Source organism: Triticum urartu, chromosome 5 (assembly GCF_003073215.2).
Source record: "Triticum urartu cultivar G1812 chromosome 5, Tu2.1, whole genome shotgun sequence".
Taxonomy (NCBI): domain Eukaryota; kingdom Viridiplantae; phylum Streptophyta; class Magnoliopsida; order Poales; family Poaceae; genus Triticum; species Triticum urartu.
In genome coordinates this window covers 122464823-122490613 of record NC_053026.1, presented here as the reverse complement: position 1 = coordinate 122490613, position 25791 = coordinate 122464823, and positions in this window count along the sequence as shown.

Here is a 25791-nt window from a genome sequence, read left to right as displayed (position 1 = left end):
TGATCCTAATGATATGCCTTTGTCTACTTTGATTGAGAATAACAATGAATCTATGGATGTGAATTTTGTTGGTAGGAATAATTTTGGTAACAACGCTTATAGAGGGAATTTTTATCCTAGGCCATATCCTAGTAATCCTTCTAATAATTATGGGAATTCCTACAACAACTCTTATGGAAATTATAATAAGATGCCCTCTGATTTTGAATCTAATATTAAAGAATTTATTTCTTCGCAAAAGAATTTTAATGCTATGATTGAAGAAAAATTGCTTAAGATTGATGATTTGGCTAGGAACGTTGATAGAATTGCTCTTGATGTTGATGCTTTGAAACTTAGATCTATTCCACCTAAGCATGATATTAATGAGTCTCTCAAAGCCATGAGAATTTCAATTGATGAGTGTAAAGAAAGAACCGCTAGGATGCGTGCTTCCAAAGATGCCTTTATTAAAGCGTGTTCTTCCAATTCCTATGAAAATCAATATGAAGATCTAAACGTTATTGATGTGTCTCCTATTAAATATTTATTTTGGAATATTAATCTTGATGAAACTGAATATGATCTTCCTTTACCTAGAAGGCGTTCTAAAAATTCGGAGTGTTTAGATCTTAATGATGAAATTGATGAAAGTGGGATTGAAAGAAATAAAAATCTAGATGTTGCTAAACCCACTATATTGGATTTCAAGGAATTTAATTATGAAAATTGCTCTTTGATTGATTGTATTTCCTTGTTGCAATCCGTGCTAAATTCTCCACATGCTTATAGTCAAAATAAAGCCTTCACCGAACATATTGTTGATGCCTTGATGCAATCTTATGAAGAAAAACTTGAGTTGAAAGTTTCTATCCCTAGAAAACTCTATGATGAGTGGGAACCAACTACTAAAATTAAAATTAAAGATCATGAGTTTTATGCTTTGTGTGATTTGGGTGCTAGTGTCTCTACTATTCCCATGACTTTGTGTGATTTACTAGATTTTCGTAATTTTGATGATTGCTCTCTAAACTTGCATCTTGCGGATTCCACTATTAAGAAACCTATGGGAAGAATTAATGATGTTCTTATTGTTGCAAATAGGAATTATGTGCCTGTAGATTTCATTGTTCTTTATATAGATTGCAGTCCTTCTTGCCCTATTATTCTTGGTAGACCTTTCCTTAGAACGGTTGGTGCGATTATTGATATGAAGGAAGGGAATATTAGATTTCAATTTCCATTAAAAAGGGCATGGAAAACTTTCCATGAAAGAAAATAAAATTACCATATGAAACTATCATGAGACCCACTTATGGATTACCTACCAAAGATGGCAATACCTAGATCTATTCTTGCTTGTTATGCCTAGCTAGGGGCGTCAAACGATAACGCTTGTTGGGAGGCAACCCAATTTTATTTTTATTCCTTGCTTTTTGATCCTGTTTATTAATAAACAAATTATTTAGCCTATGTTTTGGTTGTGTTTTTTGTGTTTAATTAGTGTTTGTGCCAAGTAGAACCGTTGGAAAGACTTGGGGAAAGTCTTGTTGAACTTGCTGTAAAAAACAGAAACTTTAGCGCTCACGAGAACTGCTGTCATTTTTATTTGAAGAGTGCTATTTAGTTAATTATTTTTGAAGATGATTAATAGATAAATTCCTCACGTCCATCAATTTATTTTAGAATTTTTGGGGTTCCAGATCTTGCGCTAGCTACAGATTACTACAGACTGTTCTGTTTTTGACAGATTCTGTTTTTCGTGTGTTGTTTGCTTATTTTGATGAATCTATGGCTAGTAAAATAGTTTATAATCCATAGAGAAGTTGGAATACAGTAGGTTTAACACCAATATAAATAAAGAATTATTTCATTACAGTACCTTAAAGTGGTCTTTTGTTTTCTTTCGCTAACGGAGCTCACGAGTTTTCTATTTTGAGTTTTGTGTTGTGAAGTTTTCAAGTTTTGGGTGAATTCTTTTGATGGATCATGGAACAAGGAGTGGCAAGAGCCTAAGCTTGGGGATGCCCATGGCACCCCCAAGATAATCTAAGGACACCAAAAAGTCAAAGCTTGGGGATGCCCCAGAAGGCATCCCCTCTTTCGTCCACTTCCATCGGTAATTTACTTGGAGCTATATTTTTATTCACCAACATGATATGTGTTTTGCTCGGAGCGTCTTGTATTATTTGTGTCTTTGTTTGTTAGTGTGCCATGATCATCCTTGCTGTACACACCTTTTTGAGAGATCCATACATGAATTAACATTTGATAGAATGCTCTATGTGCTTCACTTATATCTTTTGAGCTAGATAATTTTGCTCTATGTGCTTCACTTATATCCTTTGAGCTAGATAATTTTGCTCTATGTGCTTCACTTATATCTTTTGAGCTAGATAATTTTTCTCTATGTGCTTCACTTAGATCTTTTAGAGCACGGTGGTGGATATGTTTTAAAGAAACTATTGATCTCTCATGCTTCACTTAAATTAATTTGAGAGTCTCTTAATAGCATGGTAATTTGCCTAATAATAATATGCTTGCTATTCAAGATTTGTGAAACTTTCTTTTGAGTGTGTTGAATACTAAGAAAATATTGAAGCATGATAATTGTTTTGAGATATGGAGGTGATAATATTAAAGTCATGCTAGTTGAGTAGTTGTGAATTTAAAGAATACTTGTGTTGAAGTTTGTGATTCCCGTAGCATGCACGTATGGTGAACCGTTATGTGATGAAGTCGGAGCATGATTTATTTATTGATTGTCTTCCGTATGAGTGGCGGTCGGGGATGAGCGATGGTATTTTCCTACCAATCTATCCCCCTAGGAGCATGTGCGTAATACTTTGCTTTGATAACTTCTAAATTTTTGCAATAAGTATATGAGTTCTTTATGACTAATGTTGAGTCCATGGATTATACGCACTCTCACCCTTCCACCCTTTCTAGCCTCTCTAATACCGTGCAACTTTCACCGGTATCATACACCTACCATATACCTTCCTCAAAACAGCCACCATACCTACCTATTATGGCATTTCCATAGCCATTCCGAGATATATTGCCATGCAACTTTCCACCATCTAGTTCATCATGACACATCCATCATTATCATATTGCTTAGCATGATCATGTAGTTGACATAGTATTTGTGGCAAATCCACCATTCATAATTCTTTCATACTTGTCACTCTTGATTCATTGCATATCCCGGTACACCGCCGAAGGGTGTACCGAAGGCATTCATATAGAGTCATACTTTGTTTTAGTATCAAGTTGTAATCATTGAGTTGTAAATAAATAGAAGTGTGATGATCATCATTCAATAGAGCATTGTCCCAAAAAAAAGAAAGGCCAAAGAAAAAAAGAAGGCCCAAAAATAAAAAATAAATAAAAAGGGGGCAATGCTACTATCCTCTTTTTCCACACTTGTGCTTCAAAGTAGCACCATGATATAGCAAGTCTCATATGTTGTGCTTCAAAGTAGCACCATGTTCTTCATATAGAGAGTCATATGTTGTCACTTTCATATACTGGTGGGAATTTTACGTTATAGAACTTGGCTTGTATATTCCAATGATGGGCTTCCTCAAATTGCCCTAGGTCTTCATGAGCAAGCAAGTTGGATGCACACCCACTAGTTTCTTTTGTTGAGATTTCATACATTTATAGCTCTAGTGCATCTGTTGCATGGCAATCCCTACTCACTCACATTGATATCTATTTATGGGCATCTCCATAGCCCGTTGATATGCCTAGTCGATGTGAGACTATGTTCTCCTTTTTGTCTTCTCCACAACCACCATTCTATTCCACCTATAGTGCTATATCCATGACTCACGCTCATGTATTGCGTGAAGATTGAAAAAGTTTTGAAAAAGTTAGAGTATGAAACAATTGCTTGGCTTGTCATCGGGGTCGTGCATGATTTAAATACTTTATGTGGGGAAGATGGAGCATAACCAGACTATATTATTTTGTAGGGATAACTTTCTTTAGCCATGTTATTTTGAGAAGACATAATTGCTTTGTTAGTATGTTTGAAGTATTATTATTTTCTATGTCAATATAAACTTTTGTCTTGAATCTTTCTAATCTGAATATTCATACCACAATTAAGAAGATTTACATTTAAATTATGCCAAGTAGCACTGCGCATAAAAAATTCTCTTTTTATCATTTACGTACTCGAGGACGAGCAGGAATTAAGCTTGGGGATTCCTGATACGTCTCCAACGTATATATAATTTTTGATTGCTCCATGCTATATTATCTACTGTTTTGGACTATATTGGGCTTTATTTTCCACTTTTATATTATTTTTGGGACTAACCTATTAACCGGAGGCCCAGCCCAGAATTGCAGTTTTTTTTGCCTATTTCAGTGTTTTGGATAAACAGAATATCAAACGGAGTCCAAACGGAATAAAATCTTCGGAAACGTGATTTTCTCACCGAACGTGATCCAGGAGACTTGGACCCTACTGCAAGGGATCAAAGAGGTGGTCACGAGGGTGGGGGGCGCCCCCCTAGGGTGCGCCCCCTGCCTCGTGGGCCCCTCGGTGCTCCACCGACGTACTCCTTCCTCCTATATACACACACGTACCCCCAAACGATCAGAATAGGAGCCAAAACCCTAATTCCACCGCCACAACTTTCTGTATCCATGAGATCCCATCTTGGGGCCTGTTCCGGAGCTCCGCCGGAAGAGGGCCGTCATCGCGGAGGGCTTCTACATCATCCTAGCCCCTCCGATGAAGTGTGAGTAGTTTACCTCAGACCTTCGGGTCCATAGTTAGTAGCTAGATGGCTTCTTCTCTTTCTTTGAATCTCAATACAAAGTTCTCCCCCTCTCTTGTGGAGATCTATTCGATGTAATCTTCTTTTTGCGGTGTGTTTGTTGAGATCGATGAATCGTGGGTTTATGATCAAGTCTATCTATGAATAATATTTGAATCTTCTCTGAATTCTTTTATGCATGATTGGTTATCTTTGCAAGTCTCTTCGAATTATCCGTTTGGTTTGGCCAACTAGATTGGTAGTTCTTGCCATGGGAGAAGTGCTTAGCTTTGGGTTCGATCTTGCGGTGTCCTTACCCAGTGACAGAAGGGGCAGCAAGGCACGTATTGTATTGTTGCCATTGAGGATAACAAGATGGGGTTTATTTCATATTGCATGAATTTATCTCTCTACATCATGTCATCTTGCTTAAGGCGTTACTCTGTTTTTAACTTAATACTCTAGATGCATGCTGGATAGCGGTCGATGAGTGGAGTAATAGTAGTAGATGCAAAATCGTTTCGATCTACTTGTCACGGACGTGATGCCTATATACATGATCATGCCTAGATATTCTCATAATTATGCACAATTCTATCAATTGCTCAACAGTAATTTGTTCACCCACCGTAGAATACTTATGCTCTTGAGAGAAGCCACTAGTGAAACCTATGGCCCCCGGGTCTATTCTCATCATATCAATCTCCATCACTTTTATATTGTTTTGCTATTTACTTTGCCTTTACTTTTTACTTTGCATCTTTATATCAAAAATACCAAAAATATTCTATCTATCAGATCTCACTCTCGTAAGTGAACGTGAAGGGCTTGACAACCCCTAATCGCGTTGGTTGCGAGTAGCTATCGCTTTGTGCAGGTACGAGGGACTTGAGCGTGGGCTCCTACTGGATTGATACCTTGGTTCTCACAAACTGAGGGAAATACTTACGCTACTCTGCTGCATCATCCCTTCCTCTTCGGGGAAAACCAACGCAAGCTCATGACGTAGCAATGGCCGCTGTCAGAGCCGTCCACCCCCAATCTTGGTATTCCGTGTAATGCACGGGCATTTACACACGGGAAATTATGTCGAACAGGGCTAGTTGTAAGCAGGCTAGCTCTACAGCCATGATGATAGTGACTGCAGACGGTGAGGCTGACTATGGTATGCCGAACACGGCGCCTATACTCAGGTGTCATCTCCGGCGCAGGGTCTTGTCACTTCACTATGAGGAGCAGCACGTAATAATTTGACCAACGGGTAGTAAAGTGCTAGTACTCCTACTACTACATTGGTAGTACTACTACTAGTACTAGTAGCACCACCGTCTGGATTTAGGAGTACTACCACGTCCATCTGGATTTTAGTAGTTAACTAGCAATATCTAGTAATGCATGTCACCAAAAATGTACTACTCCCTCTGTAAATAAATACATGGTGTTTTATTCCTATCGGCGAGAGAACTTAATGTTTTTTGCTACTCCTAAGTAGAGTACTAATAGGATTACATGCAATGAACTAAACACTGCATGTCATGTTTGGTAGTCTCAAGTCATTGAAAGCATGCACAACCCACATCTCTCATTGGTTGATATGTCACGAAATAAGAAACAAGGAGGGAGTTAATGCACCGTGCCTAAGTATTTTGGGATTATTTGGTTTTCGTAAGGTGACTTACACAACATTTTTGTTTACATGCATTAACATTTTATTAGTTAAATCAAAGGTCAAAACATGGCGCAAAATGCAAAGGGGACCAATAAACCGGTAAACATCAAACTTCTCTCGTTTGGCCCCAACTAGAGGTCCGGTGAGATGACTATACTGCACAGGCACGGAGGGGGACACAACTTCATTGACTTACGTCAACTGCCTTTGGGTGAATGACACGTGGCCCCAGGGGGTGCCTGGCCCACCTATCATACAGCCAAAGGCAGGTGCAGTAGAGGGCCGAGGAGTAGTACGAAATCCTACGCACCTACGCACGCTAACCAAGGGCTGAGTGATCACTCGAATTGCAAGAACAGTTGACTAGAAGCTACACTAGACCCATGGAGGCGATGAGCGCGAGCATCAGCTGGCTGTGCCAGATGGTCCACGATGCCGGCCTGCGGCCCGACACTGAGGAACGTCTCCAAGTAGTATTGCTTGAGGCCGCCAGGGCGAGGGGCCGCTTTGGACGACAGCTTCGTCTCCTTGTTCGACGAGGTCCTCGTCAGTTTCCTCGACAAGTTCACTGTCGTCAAGAAGCTTGCGGATGACTTCGACGTAAGCCTCCAGCTGACGCGCCCAGGATCTACGATGCCCGCCACCCTCAACGGCCACTATGGTAACAACCTCTTCGACGCACTGGTGGCCCTGCGACTGCCCGCCGTCGCGCCGGAGAATGTCCACCTCGCGGTCGCGCTCGCCGCGCAGCGCCTGGCACAACAAGACACCATCGACATAATCACCCACGTCTACGCGCAAATCGTCCACAAGGACTACTACATGCAAGAGGAGGACGATAGGACGTTGGCCTTCTTGGAGCGCAGGGCAACCTTGGACGACACTGTTCAGAAGCACGTTGAGCTCGCCGCCAACGCCGATGCTCCTCACACGTTGGTTGGTGACCCGGCGCACTAGGGCGTGAGGATGTCGTTGAACGTTGATGGATCCGTATGTATTTTATCTTTCCATCAAATCCATGTAGTAGTATATGATACTACAGTAATTATCTTACCTTTCGCATCAACTTCATAATTTTCGTACATACTCCATGCATGAATGGCACCAGAACCAAACTTCTCATTACTCTAGGAAAAATCATTATTTTCTATCTATTGGTCGTGCCATGGAGCAGAACCAAATTTTACAAGTTACGAGTTCAAAAGGAAAAGCCAGCCGTATCCGCGTCGCACCCCCACACGGTTGGTCCGGCACGCCGCTCAAGCGGGAATGCGTGCGGTGTTGCATTTTCACTTACAAGTGGGACCGCAGTTGAGAAAACCGACTATCGGCAAACTCCCACCCCGCCCACCGCGCGATGGCTGAGAAAACAGGAGGGAGAAGAGATGGCTATAGCATGGACTCCAAGAAAATTGGTGTCGGATGGGACTCGTGTGGGTGGCGTGTGCCGTACTGCTAGACGTGAATGCTAGTTATGGCCCATGCCACCCCACTATATCGAGCCTATATCGAGGTACGTAGAACAAATTTCCTGCAGTCCGTGCTCAGCCCTCCTCTATCTCTCTTCTCAGCCAGCCAGCGGACGCGCGGAGCCCATCGTCTGTTTGCTCACATGCGGCCCCACATGTCAGTGAAAACGCAAGAGGACCCACTAAACCTGCACATCTTTCACCTCGCGTGCTAGTGATGAAAAACAAATCCAATAAAGATCTTCGGTGGCCGCTTTTGGAGTTACTCAAGAGTAGTAAGATTCTATTTAAAGTTTAACCCAAGATGCACATCTCGTGGCTTCAACTACCACTCTATTTTCTTTCATGACACGACCTGGATGCTGGATGTCCCACGTGTCGGCAAAAGGAGGAAGAACCCAACCAAATCTTCGGTTCTGCTCTCGAATTAGACTAGTTGTGTTAACTTAAAAAAATTATTGTGTACTCCCTCCGTTCCAAAATACTTGACTTCCATTTGTCCAAAAATGGATGTACCTATATACTAAGACGTGTCTAGATACATATATATTTTGACAAATAGAAGGCATGTATTGTGCAAGGGAGGGAGTAGAATGGATGCAAGTTTTTGTATTGGGAAGAAGAGTACATCCATATATTGATAGAGCGCAATTTAGTAGATGTTCTATCACTTTTAGCTAGCACAGACGCAAGATCGAACCTCCGCAGATCAACAATGAATGCATCGAGAAGGCACTAATCCAACTTACAGGAGTAGTAAAATGTATTCTTGTGGTTCTTGTTTTCTTTGGTCATGCTTTTCTAGTCAAAATTATCGTTGGAGTTCGTGCAAAACGGAGGTGCGTTTGGGGTCGTGCGTTGGAGTTGGCCTTACAAGTGGGACCGCAGTTAAGGAAACCAACTATCGGCAAACCCCCACCTCGCCCGCCGTGCGATGGCTGAAGTTAGAGAAACGACGACGTTGAAGAGATTGCTCTAGCACGAACTCCAAGAAATAATATGGTGTCAGATGGATGTCGTGGTGGTGGCGTGTGCCGTACTCCTGGATGTGAATGCTTGTTCTGGCCCATGCCACCCTACTACTCCTACTACTTACTCCTACTATATAGTACTAGTATCGAGGATTCGAGGTGCTGGTTACGTACAGCGAACACATTAACATATGGCTACAGTAAAAACACCCGCCCGATGCGCGAAGCATGTGAAGCTAGTAAAAATAGTGTACTACTATTGTTGATTGGCCTCATCCGATAACCTGTTGCAATGCACGTACAATTATGTATTCGGAACATATTTTTTTTGCCTCGTCGCACCACTCACTCAGAGAAGTGACTCGAAAGCCATTCATAAATTTAGTAAGTTTATCACAGGCATATCATTTTATTACATACAACAGGTCATCAAGCCACATCAACAACGAGGATACATTATAAATACTAAAGTTTTCACCACACAACAAATAACAAGCCATGAAATGAACCTCAACTCAACCATTCTGCGGCATTGGAAACGCTTGCTTTGAACCACAAGTGATTCTCTGGGACGGGCCATCCGTTGTCGATCTGGAGACCAACGCAGGACCGATCATCCAGGCTGAAGCGGCTTACTATATCAGTACCAGGGTAGGGAACCACCCAAATGTCTGAGGTATAGACACAATTGCTTCTCATAAATGTGTCAACAGCAGTTGGATCACCTTTCACCATCATCGGATAGTTTTGTCCAAGGAAGAGCGAGTTTTCTCCAAGACTATCAATTCTGTGCCAGGGAGAAGGAGTTGGCGCTAACACACTAGTATCCATCCCGAATACCATGCAATGGGTGTTGGAATAGGTCTGGAGAGTGCAACCATGGGAGACACCTGCTTCCTTAGCAGTAACATCATCAGTGGGCTGTATACACACAAGAAGAGGTGATCCATCGGAATTAGTTGCCAGGCGCCATAGAGTATATGGGCGCTGCTCGTGATCATCACCATCGACATCTCCCCCTTGGTTATAAACATTTTCAAGTATAGGTGGTGGGATGTTCATAGGACCTTGGAAACACAAGAAGAAGGTTAATTAGTAAAGGGAAACTTGCTAACCCGCATGCATGTGGATGAAACAATTATAATTATGATGGAAGACAAACGTACCGAAACTACTAGGATGCCATGCAAAAACAGTGCCACGAGTGGTGGCAGCAAACACAAGGCCCTCGTATTGAATTGCATCACAGTACTCATCCGTGTACAAAAACTGATTTTTGAGCAATATCCATCGAGTCGAACCACGAAGGATAGAAACAAGCTTGTCGAAGATAGCAACAACTTGATAGTTGTTGTAATTCCAAGAGCGGTTGGGAACTCGAAAAATTGCTATCTTCCATAGAAGACAGTCACCATGATCGTATTTGAACGTGCGTACATTACCGGTGTGCTCAACCTCTTGGTAGTGTGCTGAGATTTTTGGAAGTGGAACCCGGTGACGAGTGTACACATTCACAAGTTCCCACTCGCAGTTGGACCCAATGTAAACAACACAATCTCCATTTGCGCCCGCCCAAGCCTTGCCCTCAAGCGATGGCATCTTAACATCATACGTATCATTATCAAGCGACATCAACTGGCACAGGGCGAGGCCTCCGTCGTGCCGGCGCCAGTCATCAGGATCATGGCGAAGAAGATAGGGGAGATCAAACCGCTCCTTGACTCTCGGTTTCTTTGTAATGATGTTATTAGTTGAGTCAAGAATGGGCTTGAACGAACCTGCCATGCTAGCCGAGGTGATGACGTCGCACCGATCAATGAGTTCCTCCACCACGTCATCTTTCAAATCGGGGCAAGAATAACGGGGTCGTTTCCGGCCTGTTCCCTCCATGGAGAAGACGATCGAACAATGGAAGAAGAAAGGGTGAAGGGCTGAAGGAAAATGGAGGAGGGAGAGGAAGAGCGTGCGACAGCAGTTCCAAATCGAGAGGGAAAGGCGAAGAGTCGGTGGACGGTTGCGAGTTTGCCACGGTTCACGAAGAGGCGCCCCGGCCTACACGTCCGTTCGGAAATACTCCTACTACTCACCGTCGTCTCACTGATATGTTGGAACAGGACCACATGTCAACAAAACATGGTGTGTAATTTCTCGTGCAAAATGCGATTTGGCCGCGTTGGCCTGAGGTGCCGCATTAGTTATCGACCTTTATTTTTTAATGGCGTGCCAATCAGTTTTGAAGCACGACTAACTGGTACTGTACGTGGAGAGGATGACAGCAGGGACCCGCCAAGGTCATGGCAGTACGCAAGCAAGTGCCTCCTTATTTCAAGCCAATAAAAATGGCTCCTCCTAGTGGATTTCTGACATCTGGGTCCCATGCCATTGTCAACATAGTCAATAAACAAGAGAATTGCACAACGAGCGGCTGACACCAGGGACCCATCAGCTCGCCCAGTTATTCTTGTTTTGGGTTAATTTGATAAATGGCACTCCAAATCTGGTGTATCCGAGAAATGCCACTGCAATTTCCAAACTTTGAAAAATGCCATTTCATGCCATTTCTAGTGGCATTTTTCGAAGTCTGGAGTAGCATTTTTCAAAGTTTGCAAACTGCAGTGGCGTTTTTCAAAGTTTGCAAACATTGCAGTGGCATTTTTCATAGTTGGAAATTGCAGTGGCATTTTTATGAATCGCCATAATTGGAGTGGCATTTATCTAATTTGTTTTTGAGATGGAAGCAGGGTGTCAACTGGGCTGTGCGGGACACTCTGGCCTGTCTAGACAACCTTTTCTTTTATGTATACCACAGACCAGCCCAGTAGTTTTTTTTCTTTCTAAAAATGGCTAGCCCAGTTCATTTGTGATTTGTCAAGTAAGTCGCTTTATCAGGCCTGTTGGGCTGCAAATCTTTCAAGACTAGGAGAGCTTCATTGGGCTGGCTGAGAAAATGGCCTATCAGTAATGAGAAATGGGTTGTACATTTTTAAAACACATCAAACCGGCAATTAGTTTCAAATATCTTTTTTTCATTTTGAGATTTTAAATTGCATTGATTTTTATGTGTGGACAATTTATTGGATTTTATATTGATATACATTTATTTTTAAAATCAGTCTGAATGTGACTTGAAATTTCGGGATTAAAAACAGTTCAGACCGCACCGGCATATGCAAAATTTCCTATAATTTTTTAACCGTGGCCACAATATGGGCTGTAATGCTAACATAAAGAATATGGGCTCCAAAAAAACCCGTAAGAATTAGCAAATGGGCTGTAAATTATTTGAAATAATGGCAGATGGGCTGTATGCTGTTTTCCAAAGATTTGAGGCTTTCCACAGATGGCCTGTATACTATTGGATGTCCATCCATCGTGCTTCTTCAATCTCTACTCTTCCTACTCCAGCCGCTCAAAAAAGCGCCGGCGGGACTGCCTGCCCCCTCCTCCCCGCGGCCGGCTGTGCTGCCGCGCATGCCTCACCGCCCCACCGTACTCCCATCGCTGGCCTAGCCATCCCTCTACTCACCCACACCTGCTGTTATTCTCCGGCGACGGCAGATCAACCAGTAAACCCTCGTACAGTCATACTCCCCTCCGCGTGGGAAACAAAAACAACGACCGAGTCTTCCCTGTCTCCATGTCGTTCCCTTCCTAGGCCTCACCGTCGTCCACCGCCCTGGTGCTCGGCGTGCCGTGGTCAGCGTGGTCAACGACCGACATGCATCTGAAGTGGACTGTACGTGGAGAGGCTGACAGCTGGGTCCACGGCCGGACGCAAGGAAATGCCTCCTTATTACGCGCAAAATAATGATTTCCTCCACCTGACATCTGGGACCCACCGAAACGGCCTCTGTATTTCGCGAAAAAATGTTACCGCCGCTGACAGCTCGGACCCACCAGCTATATCTTCGCACGCAAGGAAGTGCCTCCTTATTACGCACAAAAAAATGAATACTCCCCCTGCTAGCTGGGACCCAGTATAGTGGGCCTACTAAGTTGACGGGGATGAGGGGCTTTGTCAACTTAGTCAATATGCACGATTCTAGCTCAACTGACCATACGATGTCCATCCAACGGCCGTAGTGCTTCTTCAACCTCTGGTCTTCTTGCTCCAGCCGCCCAAAGCAGCGCTGGTCGTGCCGCCTGCTCCTGCCTCCCGGGGCCGGCTATGCTGCCGTGGAGGCCTCACCGCCCCCATACTACTCCCATCGCTGGCCAGGCCATCCCTCCACTCCACTCACCCACACCCCCTGTTATTCTACGGTGACGGCAGCGCAGCCGAACCAGTGAACTCTCATACTCCTCTCCGTGTGGGCATCCACTGCCGCGTCTTCCCCGGCTCCGCGTCGTCCCCTTGCTAGGGCTCGCCGTCGTCCACCGCCGTGGTGCTGTCGGCGCGGCGTGGTCAATGTGGTCAATGACCGAATTCCATCGGAAGAATATTGTACGTGGAGAGGCTGACAGCTGGGTCCACGGCAGCCGCAAGGAAGTGCCTCCTTATTACACGGAAATAATTATTCCTCCACCTGACAGCAGGGACCCACCGGACTCCCACCAGTATATCACGAAAAAAACGTTTGCCCCTGACTGCTGGGACCCACCCGACGGGCCACCGTATTTCGCGAAAAAACGTTCCCCCTGCTGTCAGCTCGGACCCACCGGAAGTGCCTCCTTATTACGCACAAAAAAATGAATACCCCCTGCTAGCTGGGACCCACCTTGGTGGGAGGCTGACTTGTGGGCCTACTAAGTTGACGGGGACGGAGGGCTTTGTCAACTTAGTCAATATGCACGATTCTAGCTCAAGTGACCCTACGATGTCCATCCAACGGCCGTAGTGCTTCTTCAACCTGTGGTCTTCTTGCTCCAGCCGCCCAAACCAGCGTCGGTCGTGACTCATGCTCCTGCCTCCCGTGGCCGGCTGCGATGCGGCGGAGGCCTCACCGCCCCCTACTACTCCCACCGCTGGCCAGGCCATCCCTCTACTCACCCACACCCCCTGTTATTCTGTGGCGACGGCAGCCTCACACCGCAGCGAACCAGTGAACCCTCGTACTCCTCTACGCATGGGCATCCACTGCCGCGTCTTCCCCGGCTCCGCGTCGTCCCCTTCCTAGGCCTCACCGTCTTCCACCGCCCTGGTGCTCTCGGCGCGGCGTGGTCAACGTGGTCAAGGAATGTTTCCATCGGACGTGGACTGCACATGGAGAGGCTGACAGCTGGGTCCACGGCCGCAGCAAGGAAGTGCCTCCTTATTACGTGCAAAATAATTATTCCTCCACCTGACAGCGGGGACCCACCAGATGGGCCACCATATTTCACGAAAAAACGTTTGCCCCTGACTGCTGGGACCCACCAGCTACATCTTCACACGCCAGGAAGTGCCTGACAGTCGGGACCCACCTGGTCGTAGCGTACGTAGCATTGTTATTCTGGTCGTGAACGTGTACGTACATATATACTGGTGGATGTAGAGGCGCGCACGTGTCGTAGTAGAGGCGCGCACGTAGCATGTACACGTACGTATAGCAGCCAGGGTGCAAGAAAGAAAATACGGACACGTATGTGTACATACGGGCGGGGTCTCGAACGCCTACTCGCGCATACGTACGGCCAGGGCTCGTGTACATGGCTAGGTCGGAACGAAGAAATAGCGTCGTCGTCGTGTTCACGGGGAGGCAACGGAATGCGTCGTGTTCATGGGGAGGCAACGGAATGCGTCGTGTTCATCGGGAGGGCTTGGACGGAACAGGTGATGGAAACGAGGCCTGGCGTACCGCAGAACGGAGGAAACATCCTTGTGTTCGACCAGCCACGTTCGAAACGGGATCCTGTTGATCGGGAGGGATTTGGCGTACCACAAAACGGAGGAAACAGACCTCCTACGGTCGAAACGGGGGTCCTCTCATCGGGAGGGGTGTGGCGTACCGCAAAACGGAGGAAACGGACTTGTGTTGGAGCGCTACAGTCGAAATGGGGGTCCTGTTCATCGGGAGGGGTGTGGCGTACCGCAAAAAGGGACTCCACGGGATACTGTTCATCTCCACCGTCGACCCCCTCCAGCCTCCACGAGCTACTGTTCATCCATCGTCGACCTCCTCTAGCCTCCACCTGCGATTGTTCATCCACGGGCTCCTGTTCATCCACGGGCTCCTGTTCATCCAGACTCCACTGTGCGCTACTCCACCAGCTACTGTTCAACCAGCCCTCTCCATAGGCTCCTGTTCAACCACCCCTCCACGGGCTACTGTTCATACTGCCCTCCACCGTCTACTGTTCATCCTGCCCTCCACAGGGTGGTCCTGTTCATCCAGCCCTGCACGGGGTCCTGTTCATCCAGCCCCAACTGGCTCGATCGATCGGGGTCCTGTTCATCTAGAGGCAACACCACAGGGTCCTGTTCATCCACCCCCACCGAGAAATGTTCATCCAACCCCCCCCCCCCCCCCGAAAAAATTTCCCCCCACCCCCCCCCCCCCCCGCAACGCTCACTGTTCATCCAGATGCAGCATCGATCGGCTTTAGTTAGCAGCAGTAGCGAAGGAATCGCTCGATCGGGTTCAGTTAACAGCCATCGATCGATCGCTCGGGTTCAGTAACGCGTAGCCTGCAGTGCAATCACTCGGGTTCAGTTAGAGCCCAACGCCTCGCTCGGGTTCAGTTAGAGCCAACACCTCGCACACAAGCGTGTATGTGTACGAGAGAAGCGTGCATCGCTCGGCCCCCGAGCTCCCACCGTAACCGGGAACTCCCCGAAATTTTCCTCCCCCTCGCTTCTACCACGGTTTTTTCCGTCATGGATGGCCCAAAGAATGTCATGCAGCTGCGTCTCCGGCCCGCCCAGGACGAAAAGCCCATTTTCTGTCATGATTTTTGGTCATAGAAGTAGGAGCCCACCACATCTATGATGATACCGGGTTTTGTCACAATTATCACCATAGAAGTGTCATATGTATGACCGAAAAAAATTTCGTTCGGCCCAAAATGTCATGGATGTGTCTTTTTTTTGTAGTGATAACACAGATATATCTACTAAACATAGCAAACGACAAACCACAAGAGTACCAAGACTAGGATGACATGTAGAGAATGAGTACTAGGTACTCCTATTGGATATAGACATGTCCCCAAGGATAAAGATATGCAATGAATTCAAGATTTCCTTCCCTTATATGTCTTTCTCCCCTTGAATCTTATATTTGATAATGGGAGAATATAGGGAACAGAAAATCAGAGCAAAACAGATCAGAGCACAGAAACATAGGACAAACTAACATGTCTTTCCCCTCTTAAAGACATGTGACTTCTCTCCTCTTGAATACCAAGCATCTAGGGTCTTTGGGGTCTCTCTCTTCGTTTGATGCGATTAAGCATTATCCCCCTTTGAAGTACTCTCCCCCTTTTTAAGTGAGTAAGCTTTGATGTGATCTCTCTCTCCCCCTTTGACGTCAATTTCCAAGAAGGGATCTTCTGGATTATGAGTCAAAATAGGTTTGGTCCTTGAGTCATAGAGCAAAGGAGCACTTAGAGTGTGATGCTGCCAGAGGACAAGAATCATTGAGTGGAGCTGGAGTAAAAAGCAGGATGCAAGTGGAAAATTGTCTTCTCAGCAATGAAATCGATAGCACTGAGTTGTATTCTTCGGTGGCACTGAGATTGTTTGGTTTGACCGAAAGTAGCAATTCGGTGTGTCCGAGTTCAACATAGGGACAACATTTTGTCACCTCAGGTCACTAGGCAAATAAGATCTCACAGAGATTTGCAAGGAATTAACTGAAGGATTTGCAATGAATTTGACGCAGGGAATGCAAAACAAAACAAAATAAATAAAAAGAAAAGAAATCTAGATAAAGTTTTTTTTGAAAAGAGAAGGGAAACAAACATGCAAGAGATAAATGAAATAATACAGAGAAACACTAGAGAACTTCATCTATAATTGGTCAGCGACAAAGTCACCTATGTTAGAGTATATTGACTGAGGAGTCAAGTGAGAACACTTGACCGTAGGTCATACTCATCGTTTAAGCTCAAAATGGGGTTCCCATTTTTCGTTTAAGCATTTGATGTATTCGCATATTTTTGAGTTGCTTTGACCCATGACTTGGGGTAAAGCTTCTCTAAGATGGAATAACATACCTTGGGTGGTGGTGTTGAACTTGATTATGTAGTTGAACTTGTGTGGGATGCTCAAGGTTGATGTAGCTCATCAAAGACTGGGAGCACAACTTGTAGTTTGAGTTCATCTACCTACATGGTTAGTCTTGCAAGGAAGAGCACTTGTGTATCCAAATTGAAAATCATGAATTTGATACCAAATGAAAATTGATATATAGAAATGGTCAAAGGATATGTTGAAAGATTTCATGCTTCCTTGTCTTCAACCACCATATTGTAGAGACTTGGTGATGTAGAGATTGCTCAAGATGTGAGTGATTTGCAATCTCATAGATTCTGATTCATCCAAGTACCTACAAGGGTTAGATAGCATGCAAGGGTGCAAATATATCCAAGACATATGATCATCATCATAAGAGAAACATCAAGGATTAGTCAAAGGCTCATGACTTGCATGTATCCAAATGGAGTTTCTAATCCAAGTTTCAAGTATTAATGATGTTCAATTCACTTCTCAAATGGAAAAATACTTTCTCATCAAGCGGTTTGGTGAATATATCCGCTAATTGCTTATCGGTACGAACATGCTTAAGATCAATGTACCCTTTGGCAACATGATCTCGAATGAAATGATGATGAACTTCAGTATGCTTGGTTCGAGAATGTTTCACGGGATTATGAGCAATCTTAATATCACTTTCATTGTCACAAAGTAATGGAACATGTTTCACATAGATCCCATAATCTTTAAGAGTTTGGGTCATCCAAAGTAATTGAGCACAACATGAACCGGCGACAATGTATTCCGCTTCGGCGGTGGATAAGGATACTGAGTTTTGTTTCTTGGAGGACCAAAATACAAGAGATCTACCAAGAAATTGACAAGTACCCGAAGTGGACTTTCTATCAACCTTGTCACCGGCATAGTCCGAGTCAGAATAGCCAACAAGATCAAAAGAAGACCTCCTAGGATACCAAATGCCAAAATTTGGTGTATGAATTAGGTATCTCACTATCCTTTTCATAGCCTTAAGATGACATTATTTGGGGGGCGCTTGATATCGTGCACACATGCACTAACTTAGCATAATATCGGGACAGGAGGCACATAGATATAACAATGAACCAATCATAGAGCGATAAACCTTTTGGTCAACCGTTTGCCATCCTTGGTCAAGTCAAGATGTCCACTAGTAGGCATGGGAGTTTTCATACCTTTGCTTTCTTGCATGTTGAACTTCTTGAATAAGTCCTTGGTATACTTTTTTTTGGGAAACAAAGGTGCTTTCCTTAGTTTGCTTGATTTGCAAACCAAGGAAGAATTTGATTTCACTCATCATAGACATCTCAAACTTCTCCGACATTAGCTTTCCAAACTTTTCACTAAAATGAGGGTTAGTTGAACCAAATATGATATCTCAACATAAATTTGGCACACAAATAATTCACCATTAACCCTTTTAGTACAAAGAGTAGAATCAATCTTTCTAATCTCAAAGCCTTTTTCAATAAGGAACTTGGTCAAGCATTTGTACCACGCTCTAGGAGCTTGTTTAAGACCATAAAGAGCTTTGTGAAGTTTGTAAACATGACCGGGTTTCTGAGGATTAACAAAGCCGGGAGGTTGTTTAACATAAACTTACTCCTCAATTTCACCATTTAGGAAAGCACTTTTAGTGTCCATTTGGTACAAGGTCATGGTGATTAGCATAGGCAAGTAAGATGCGGATGGACTCAAGTCTAGCAACGAGGGAATATGTCTCACCATATTCCATACCTTCGAATTGAGTGTAGCCTTGGGCAATGAGGCGTGCTTTGTTGCAAAAAACTTTTCCATCTTCGTCTTGCTTGTTGCGAAACACCCATTTGGTACCGATGATGGTGTGGTTGTTGTCGGGCTTCTCGACCAATGTCCACACTTGGTTTCTCTCAAAATTGTGTAGCTCTTCATGCATGGCATTTATCCAATCCGGATCTTCCAATGCTTCTTCAACCTTCATAGGTTCAATGCTAGAGACGAATGAATAATGTTCACAAAATTAGCCAAATGAGTTTTAGAACAAGTGATTCTCCCGGTTTGAATATCGTTGAAGATTTGTTCAATGGGATGGTCTCGTGAAACTCTTGCTCGAACTCATGGGAGCTTTTGTTTGGGTTGGGGTGGAGCATATTCTTCATCATCTCGGTCTTCTTCTTGGCCTTCTTCATTGTTGAAGTTGTCGTTCTCTTGTCGAGGTGGAGAAGGAGGTTGATGAGGTTCATCTTGGTGTACTTCCTCGTTTTCTTCATCTTGGTGTGTTCCACTTGTGGATGCTTCCATGTCAACTCTTGGTTCACCTTGTCGTGAGGTAGAAGTTTCCACTTGGACGGACGAGGTACTCTCCTTCAACTCCGTTGGACGAATCTTGACAATAGACAAGTCTTAGATTGCTTCCGAAGGGTCTTTGTGTCCGACATAAATTGGCAATTGCTCTACTTGCGAGCCGTTAGATTCATCAAACTTCACATCTACCGTATCTTCAACCTTTGGGGTGAAATTGTTGTAGACACGGTAAGTGTGAGAGTTTGAGCCATAACCAAGTAGGAAACCCTCATGAGATTTAGGAGCAAATTTAGAACGACGATGCTTATCAAGTATGTAGCACTTTGAGACAAATACTCGAAAGTATCCAACTTGTGGTTTGTTACCAGTGAGAAGTTCGTATGCCGTCTTGCCGAGTAGCTTGTGAAGATACAAGCGATTTGTTGCATGACAAGCTGTCTCAACCGCTTCCGACCAAAAGTGTTTTGGAGTCTTGTACTCATCAAGCATTGTTCTCGCCATCTCGATAAGAGTCCGGTTCTTCCTCTCAACAACTCCATTTTGTTGAGGCGTATATGTAGCCGAAACCTCATGTAAAATCCCTTCTTCATCAAGAAAGGTGTCCACATTTGTGTTCTTGAACTCCATTCCATTGTCGCTTTGAACCTTCTTGATCTTCACTTCAAATTGATTTTGGGCCTTCCTAGCAAAATTCTTGAAGATCTTTTGGACCTGCGATTTATCATCAAGAAAGAACGCCCACGTAAATCTTGAAAAATCATCGACTATGACTAGACCAAATGAGTTACCACCGAGACTTTTGTAGGCATTGGGACCAAAGAGATCCATGTGAAGTAGCTCGAGCGGTCTTCTCATGGTCATGATATTCTTCAAGGGATGACTTCCTCCAACTTGTTTTCCTTCTTGACAAGCACTGAACAATCTATCCTTGTCAAATATAACATCTTTCACTCCAAGGATATGATCACCTTTAATAAGCTTATCAAGATTTCGCATGCCCACATGACCTAACCTTCTATGGCACAACCAACCTTTAGTAGATTTAGCAATTAAGCAAGTTCTAGGTTGAGCCTTTTTAGTGAAATCAACAATGTAGAGATCACCTCTACGTATACCGGTAAAGACCATATTGTGGTTATCTCTACGAAACACTAGGCAACCTACTTCAGTAAATAGGACATTGAAACCAAAGTCAGCAAGTCTAGATACGGAAAGTAGTTTATATCCAAGAGATTCAACGAGCATAACATTTTGTATGGAGCTATCATGTGAGATGGCCACGTTACCAAGGCCAACCACCTTACCCTTTGAGTTGTTACCAAAAGTGACATACTTTCGAGGGCCCTCGTTTTCAGCATGCTCATGAAACACATCCTTGTCTCCGGTCATGTGATCGGTACACCCACTATCAAGAACCCATTCCTTTCCTCCAGCCATGTAGCCGCGAAGATTAGCCATGAGACCAAAGTGTCTCATAGACTAATCAAGATCAAAGTCACTATCATCATCCTCATCATAGTATCCATGTTCAGCATTGTCTTGTGATGGATCAATTCCTAGAGAGGGTAATTCATTAGATAAATGATCATCACAATAGTCATCTTTATGAATTCTAATGACTTCAGAGATGATATTGCTAATGATTCCAACATCTCCGTTGGCACGCGTAAGATTAGTAAGCTCAAATAGATAGTCACCAAATTTGGGATCATTGGAACTCATCTTACTCAAGGCAATAGACTTATGAAGAATTTCATCCAAGTTTTGCAGGAATAGTTTGGAAATTGTTCCTCAAGAAATCTCCATATGGTGTAGGAACAATCAAGAGTAGACAAGCTAGCAAACAAGTTTCTAGGCAATCCTCTAGTGATTAAATTGACAGTTCTAAGATTATGGATCATGTCAATAGACTCATCAAGGGTAGGATGCAAAGGATCAACATGAGGTGCACAAGGGCTAGTAATGTACTTGTTCAAATGATATTCGTTGAAAATCTCAAGCATCTCAATTTTCCACTCATGAAAGAACTCTCCATCAACTATAGGCACTCTACGCTAAGACTCCCCAACGTAGACTCATCCATCTTCCTCCAAAGGTGTTTAAACCAAAGCAATGGAGACCAATGCTCTGATACCAATCGAAAGTATCGAGAAGAGGTGTCTAGAGGGGGGTGAATAGACTCTTAACAAAGAAAAGTAGCAGTTTTTAATTTCTTCAAGTTAAGGTGGAGTTTTAGCACAAGTTTAAACATCCACAATACATTCAAGCAAGCATGGCAAGAGTACATGAGCAGCGGAAAGTAAAGCATGCAATTTGCAAGAAAGTAAAGGGATGGGATTGGAGTGTGCAAATGCAATTGGAGACACGGAGATTTTTGGCGTGGTTTCGGTAGGTGGTGCTATCGTACATCCACATTGGTGGAGACTTCAACCCACGAAGGGTAACGGTTGCGCGAGTCCACGGAGGGCTCCACCCATGAAGGGTCCATGAAGAAGCAACCTTGTCTATCCAACCATGGCCATCGCCCAGGAAGGACTTGCCCCATCTGGTAGATCTTCACGAAGTAGGCGATCTCCTTGATCATACAAACTCCTTGGTTCAACTCCACAATCTTGACGGAGGCTCCCAAGTGACACCTAACCAATCTAGGAGACACCACTCTCCAAAAGGTAATAGATGGTGTGTTGATGATGAACTCCTTGCTCTTGTGCTTCAAATGATAGTCTCCCCAACACTCAACTCTCTCTCTCACTGATTTGGATTTGGTGGAAAGATGATTTGAGTGGAAAGCAACTTGGGAAAGGCTAGAGATCAAGATTCATATAGTTGGAATGGAATATCTTGGTCTCAACACATGAGTAGGTGGTTCTCTCTCAGAAAATGAATGCTGAAGTGTAGGCACGTTCTGATGGCTCTCCTTACTAATGAAGGAAGGGTGGAGGGGTATATATAGCCTCCACACAAAATCTAACCGTTACACACAAATTACCTCGGTGGGACCGAATCAGAAAACTCGGTCAGACCGATTCAGTTCATAATGTGACCGTTAGGCATTTCGGTGGGATCGATATGATCAACTCAGTGGGACCGATGTGCTAGGGCTAGGGTAAAACCTCATCTCGGTTTGACCGATTACACAAACTCGGTGATACCGATTTTTGGTAATAAGCCAAACAGAGAGTTGGTTAGGCAAACTCGGTGGGACCGAAATAATTGCAACAGGCAATAGAGAGTTTGCAAGGCCATGTCGGTGAGACCGAGATCCCATCGGTAAGACCGAATTGATTAGGGTGTCAGGCAGTGGCTATGTCAAGTGAACTCGGTGGCGCCGGATGGATCAAATCAGTTGGCCAAGTTTGACTTTTGGTTTGGGACATATGTGGATATGAGAAAGTGGTTGAGGGCTTTGGAGCATATCACTAAGCACTTTGAGCAAGCAAGCCATTAAGCAACACCTCATCCCCTTTTAATAGTATTGGCTTTCCTAAGGACTCAATATCATCTTGGATCACTAAACTGAAATTGTAGATCCTTGAGCTTTTGAGATTGAGCCAATCCTTTGTCCTTAGCATCTTGAAGGGGTTCCACATCCTCTTGTCCACACCACTCCATCTATTGAACTTATCTGAAATATACTAGACAAAAACATTAGTCCAACAAGAGATATGTTGACATTAATTACCAAAACCACCCAGGGAGCACTTGTGCTTTCATTAAGGATAACAAGATGGGGTCTATTTCTAGATAAATAGATCTTTTCTACATCATGTCATCGTATTTATTGCATTACTACGTTTCTCCATGAACTTAATACACTAGATGTATGCTGGATAGCGGTCGATGTGTGGAGTAATACTAGTAGATGCAGGCAAGATTCGATATACTAATCTTGGACGTGATGCCTATATAATAATCATTGCCTGGATATCGTCATGATTATTTGAAGTTCTATCAATTGCCTAACAGTAATTTGTTTACCCACCATTGTTATTTTTCTCAAGAGAAGCCACTAGTGAAACCTACGGCCCCCGGGTCTCTTCTTTATTATATTTTCCTTCCTGCCTGCCTGCCTGCCTGCGGCATGGCTCGAGTGGGGGTCCAGTGCGGCCCAGCTTCATCAGCTCAAGCTCAAGACCCTCGCAAGGGGCCAAGCCTTGCGGGGTGGACGACAGGAGGCTTCCTCAGGAGCAGCCTCATCAGGCAGGCGCGCGAGGAGGCGGAGAGATCAAGGCAGGGGTGCCTCGCGAGGAGCCCGTGATGCAAGCCATGACGATCAAGATTAGGCGGGCGCCAGACGGGCGCCGGCCTACGCAGTGTCCTTGTTTCCCCTTCCATGCAAAGGGAGCAAGCATAGGCCAAGGCATCGGGCAAAGGTTACCATTCCGGTGCAACGAGACCAAGACCAGCAGAGCGGTAGGACGGAGGTCACCGTGGAGCCCAAGACGGCGTCATCACTAGTGCTTTTGGCAGCCGAAGACCACCTTTGGTCAGGATAACTTGTACTAGATGTTCCCCTTCAAAATGGCCAATTGTTGGCGCCCTTCCCGCTCATTTTTTGGGAAGAGGACCAGGGCCTCTATAAATAGGACTAGCCCCCGAAAGAAAAGAGAGAAGAGAAAGAAGAAGAGAGAGGTCCAGAGAGAAAGAAAGAGAGAAGAGAAAGAAAGAGAGAAAGGTCCGGACCAAGTAGAACATACCACACCAGCTCAAGAACACCTCTCACGAGGCCGTTCTTCCCCCTGTATTGTTCATCATCAGCCCCCGAGGCAATCCACCACACCACACACTGGAGTAGGGTATTACACCACATTGGTGGCCCGAACCAGTATAAACCTCGTGTCCCTTGTGTGTTCTTCTTTCTAGCCTAGATTTCTTGCGAGCCATAGAAGCGCGAGTCGGTAGGGGAAAGATCTCCGCGCGCACCCCAGAGTTCGAACCTTAAGGGTCTACCGGAACCCAAAATCCGACATTTGGCGCTAGGTAGGGGTGCGCCGAAATCTTTCTTCCGCTGTTCGCGTGTGATCTTCCGTCATGTCCATGGCTGACGCTCGTCGGGCTCGCCCCAAGCACCGGGCTGCTCTCGCCACCCGCGTCGCCTAGACGACACCCGTCGATGGATGCCCTCGTCGTTCCCCGTCGCCTGCCGCCAACGCCGCCACCGGCCCAGCGGGGAACGAGCAGCAGGCCTCGTCCCAGCATCCTTCGGTGCAGCGGGAGGGCCGCACCACAAGCCTGTCACTGACTCCAGCCGGTTCGTCGTCCCACGCCTGTCGCGCCACCACGGACGCGCACGCCGCACTGCTCCTGGCAAGAGAGCTCCTGCACTACCGCTCCGTCGATGACCTCTATGAGGACTGGCTCGCCCACATCACCGAGCTTGTCAGCGCCGCAGGGGGCTCTCTTTTGCCGTCCCTCTCGCTGCCTCGCCCTCCATTCCGCGCAGGGGGCGAGGATCAGGAGGCGCCTCCGCCACCTCCTCCCTAAGAAGGCGCCCTGGCTCCATGGCGCGCAGCCCCAGGGCGAGACCCTCCACGTCTCGCGCTTGCGCGGCAAGAAGGGAGCTGCCAAGAGATCCCTTGTCCCCAAGAAGGTGCTCGCGCGCTCCCAGCACCGGCGTGCCAAGATTGCGTCCCTGCGCCTCCACGCCGAGACCCCACGCTGCTCCAAGCGGCGGCGCGTGGTAATCACCAGGAGCAGGCCCAGCACCAGCAAAGGGCGCCGGTGGCCACAGCAGGCTGCCGCGCCTTCACCCCTGAGCTACGCGGCGTCACATGGCCAGGCAAGTTCAAGCCTGATCTGCCCCCTCGCTATGACAGTGCGGCGGACCCCGCGGAATTCCTGCAGCTCTACGAGCTGGGCATCAAAGCCGCCAACGGAGACGAAAAGGTCATGGCGAATTGGTTTCCCATGGCGCTCAAGGACGGCGCCTGCACCTGGCTCCTGAACCTGGCTCCCAGCATGATCTCCTCCTGGGACAAGATGCGCACTCGCTTCATCGCCAACTTCCAGGGCACTCACGACTGGGCCCCATCCATAAGCGACCTACACCGCATCAAGCAAAATCCAGGGGAAACCCTGCAGAAATACATCCAGCGCTTCAACAACGCTCGCCTCAGGATCCCCAGGGTGACTGAGGAAGCCATTATCTCAGCCTTCTCCGACGGTGTGCGCGACATCAAGATGAAGGAGGAGCTGGAAATCCATGAAGACCTGTGCACATCCCTGGAGCTGTTCAACTTGGCGACCAAGTGCGCCAGGGCTGAGGAAGGACGCCTCTCCCTCCTCGAGCTCTCGGCTGCCGACCCAGAAGAAAAAAAGCACAAGGCCAAGGACGTGAAGCGTAAGGGAGCTGTCGTGCTCGCAGCAGAGCCAGACACCAAGCGAGGCAGGGATCAGCCCGAGTCATCCAAGGGCAGCCGATACTGCGTGTACCACGACCTCCACACCCACAACACCAACGAATGCCAAGATCTCAGGGCCGTGCGAG